The sequence below is a fragment of the Scardinius erythrophthalmus genome (assembly GCF_964197995.2).
Source record: "Scardinius erythrophthalmus genome assembly, chromosome: 15".
Classification (NCBI taxonomy): domain Eukaryota; kingdom Metazoa; phylum Chordata; class Actinopteri; order Cypriniformes; family Leuciscidae; genus Scardinius; species Scardinius erythrophthalmus.
In genome coordinates this window covers 29,592,041-29,597,005 of record NC_138235.1, presented here as the reverse complement: position 1 = coordinate 29,597,005, position 4,965 = coordinate 29,592,041, and positions in this window count along the sequence as shown.

Sequence of the window (4,965 nt, the reverse complement as noted above, 5' to 3'; positions counted from 1 at the left end):
TGAGAGTGTCAGTGTATTATTATGTGGACATGGAAGTCTTACACTAAGGGAGAAAGAGTTTAGCATTGCATCAAGTAGAAGATTTCTAAGCTTTTTACAACTTGAGTCTTATTGCAGAGTGCAAAGGGCCAGTAGCCTTTCAAGGTAAACTGCATTTGGTTTAGGGTCCTCCCACTGTGCCCTAAAGTCCAGAAAACATACGGTTAACTAATCTCAACTCATAATGCCTTTTCTTCATTAAATATTTCTGATTACCAGCCCTGTTTTATGTGTTTAATAACGTTTACAAACAGCTAGACAGCCAAGGTTGTAGCTTATTTTCCTCTAATGACCTCCCTGCAGTGCAAAATGTATTGACTTGAAATATATAAAATAACTATAAATCTATAGAATTACATAAACATAAATGCAGAACACCATGACTGCAGCCACAATATTTTAGAATGAGACACCACTGTTCAAAAAATCAAATCATAACTGCTGATATTATAGCCATAATTGTATAACACTGTATTATCGGTCTCTGCATATGACTAGAGCAAACTCATTAAAAAAAGCATAAAGCATAAATGTGCACAGAGAACTTCATATGCAGTATATTAATTGAAAGCAAAACACCTCTCTCCCTTTATGCTTATGTCTTGCACACAAACAGAAAAAGATGCAAGGAAAAAAAATCCCATTAAACGATAAAAACCAAAATATAAAATAAATAGAAACAGTAAAGTAATAAAAATTAATTTGATCACAAATCTTATTGATTTCTCTGACTTTTCATTGCAGACTTTAATATCTTGGCAAATCTGCATACAATTTAAGACTGTTGAAAATCTAGAGGAGACCCATGTGAGATTATTGGGATCTTTTCTCAGGAGAAAAATCCAATAAGCTGAATGTTTGAAAACAACAAAAGTTTGCAAGCTATATATATACACATTACACACATATACATATTCCTTATTTAAATGTATTTATTTTGAGCTAAAGTCCTAAATGATAATGACAACATAACAGACAACAATGGCTGACTGAAAATGTTTTCAGACAAACAGAATGATGGACAATGAGTCTAATGTTTAAAATTGAGAGTGATAAGGCAATAAGATCTCAATGTAGAATATTCAATTGCTTATAATGTTTGTATGCATGAATGAAGATGTTAATCATCTCTGCAGCCTGAAGAATCCGAAAGCACATTGAGTGCGTCTGCGGTCACAGGGTCCTGCTCTGACTCTCACTCGGCCCTGAAACTCAAATCCAAATCAACACAGTTGTAGCCATTAATTTCCCCAGATGAAAGGCAGTGTTTAGCATGTTCTTTGCATAATGAATGTGATCGTGAAAAGTTCTTGGCCTCTGAACTAATGAAGATAAATATTGTCATTCGGTCTGTTGCCTGGGGAACAAGCTCAGCTCACGATGCTCTTATTGATGACCAATAAAGACTGAGAACTAATGGAGATGCTTCATCCTTCCTATAATCCCTGATTTGATTATGCGGTTAGCCTTTTTCAAGCTAAATGTAGAAATTTTCTGTCCACAAGGATCAAATCTGTTTTTATACCTTGTTGTTTGTATTCTGTTGTTGTAAATTCCAGACTGGCAGAGGCATAATACTTGTCTGCCAGCATTCAGAGAACAAAGGTAGCAGAGATAGGCTCCTTTTAAACAGAATGTGAACATTGACCGAGGATGACACTAGACAAATCATTGGACAAATAACACAGACAAACAGTTTCAGACTGTGGATAAGATGAAAGGCTTTGAATGAGAGAGGAAATAAGTATGAGTGAGAGAGGAGAATAAAAGTTCAAACTAATGAGGACAGTGTTTTTCTCTTTCTAGCTATCACAAGATTTATAAGATGAGAGGCTCATGCAAAACAGAGGTTGAGATCAGTTCATAAAAGAGACTGACTTTCACCAAAGTGTATATCAAAACATAAAGGAAATTCAAACAAACACATAAATGCATACTCAAGCTGAAACCTGATTTGCAAGCTTTTTGACAGACATTTAAGTGATATTCTCTTCGTTTCTCCAGCAGGGGGCAGGATATTAAAAAAGAAAAGTCTCAAGAAGTATCAAGAGGTGGCGCTAGAGAGCCATGTTCAATGTTGCTCAAGATTGCAAGCACTCACAATTAGCATTATTTAAACGCTGTGAGAAACATAAACATTTCGTATTACTTTTATGTCGTAACGCTTCTTTATTTGACTTATTTAATCAGATTTTAGATCCAACTGTACATGTCAATCTGTAAAGCAATTGGAAAGTGATTTCCAGTAAGCTTTTTAACAAGAGCACTGCATTGTGCACAAATTTGGAACAGTAAAAAGAGCCTCTTAATGTCTCTCTGTTTGTTCACTTGATATAGTCATGCAATTATAAGCACTTAAACAGCTGAAAATGTAGCAAAGCAATATATTTTAATATATTAAATTGTGCTAAAATGGAACCACTTCAAGTACATTTAGTGCAATTTAAGTGCATTTCTATACAGTTTATTTAAAATATACTTTCATACTTTTTAGAATATACTTGAAGCTTCATTTTAATTTGCTTCAAGAACATTTGAATAGCATTTGAGCTCATTAGAAATGGATTAGCATTACACTACTAGTTTATAAAGCTGTTTTTTTTCAGTATTCAAAATGGTATATTATAAGTGCAAAAATAATTTAATATAAACGTTAAGACACACTTTGAAATCAAGAACACTTTAATATACTATCTTGTTGTGTAGATTGCTAAATAAATACCTAGAGTACATTAAAGAAGTACAGCAGCATATATAATCTCTTGAACAAAACACATTATAATACATGAAAGATCAGTAAAATGCTATGGCAGTGCTATTTTTATACAAATTTTGTAGAACATTTCTGTTATACCTGTATTACTGAAAAGTACACTATGAATATTACATCACTAAATAAATAAGCATCACAAAGTTACAGAAAAACAACATGCAGATGTGAATAATGCATTATTTGCAAACTTAGGCCTACAGAAGGATGAACCAAAGAAACAGAAGAGTTCGAATGTCACATCTTCATCTGTGGACGATCACTTCTTAGAGTACGACTCGCGTTTTCCACAAGCGGGGGCTTGTGGTTCAGATACTGTAGTATTTAAAGACTGCTTTATCACAGGATCTGTGAAAGGGAAGAAGAATTTATAGAAAATGAACCAATGATTAACATTTTTGTATCCATGTTTGAATATGTGTATTATAATTTGCACAGATATGCATTAGAATTCCGTTGTCTTCTCAATTTACCTTTCAAAGCTTTGACTATATCCTCATCAAGCTGGACATGAGTGTCCATTTTTATCCTTTTGTTTGTCATCACTATACAGCACTCTATGAGTTACATTGAACATAAGATTAGAAGAAGCCCAACACCACTTCAATCATTTTGCTATGTTATTACACAAAGTACACATAAAATATACTTTAAGTAAGAGTAACATAAGTATGTTTTCTGTAAATACACTAAAACTTGTTTGTGTTTAGCATATTTCTTACAGTTTTTTTCAATTGTTTACACGCAATTTTGAAAACCGGGTTCTTTTTTTCAAAACAGAATCACAATTATCCAAACACCACACTCAATTTGCATAATTCCTATATTGTTTGCAAAATGACACACTTCAGTCAAAACATACACACTTCAGTCAAAACATATACACATATTTGTGAAAATGCTATTAGTTTTCATTTAACCAACACAGTCCTCAAAGATCAGACACTATTGCAGCCAGTTACACACAGCTGTGATAAATATAAAACACATTTGTAAAAAGAACTAATTTTAGGAAATAGCATGTGCTAGATTTTTGGCCAGACATTGTTATGTAAGGGATAATTTAGATGACAAAAATAAAATAAAAAATTGTGACAAACCCACAACATTCTTCATGATTAGTTTGAGATATAGGGAGAATGTACACAAATAGGCCTACTATAAACTTACCAAGCACTGCACAACACTGATGCTGCAGACTGAATATTTCAAGTATTTATTTCAATACTTACACAGTATTTCTTACCATAATCAGTTACAGTAATCAACCAACAATGAAATCAATTAAACAAATAAAATCTGTAGACAAATAAAAATTACTGCATGGAGTACATACACTTTGACTCTGAAGAAAAACTACTGTAAAAGAAACAAGAATACTGTAACTATTCATCATCTCTCCGTCTGGCTGGATCAGGCCATAAGATTTCATCCACATCACAGGCTATGTCTTCATTGGCATAAGTCCTTCCCTACCTCTTCCTCTACCTAGGCCTCTTCCTCTATCTCCTTCTTCTCCTCTTCCTCTACCTAGGCCTCTTCCTCTACCTCCTTCTTCTCCTCTTCCTCTACCTCCTTCTCCTCTTCCTCTACCTCCTTCTCCTCTTCCTCTACCTAGGCCTCTTCCTCTATCTCCTTCTCCTCTTCCTCTACCTCCTTCTCCTCTTCCTCTACCTCCTTCATCTCCTCTTTGAGCTCCCCCTCTCATTCTCACTCTTCTTCTTTTTCTTCTAGCTCCTTCCATTTTTGTTGAAGACAGGTGAACTCACCTGCTGCCTTTTATAGCACACCTGAGTGCTGCGTTTTCAAATTAGCACATGTGTGCTTCCAATCCTGGTGGTTGTGTTTATCCAATTCGTTCATTAGTGTTGTCATTGACAATCCGGGGCTTTGTAATGACAAGGAAGTAACCTCACAATCCTTAACTGTGTCTAAGGTGTGAAAATGTGTGTGGAGTTTTACAAATCACTGTGTGTAATGTTTTGCAAAAAGGGTGAAGCAGACATTGTGTGTAATGTTGTGCAAATCTGTGGAGGTGTTTTGCTCCTTGGAGTAGAATTTTGCAAATTGTGTGGACATTTTTATTTTAGTGTGTAAACAATCGTAAAAAACTGTAACAGTGCAACTAAGCATATATTTATTACCAAAGTACTTCG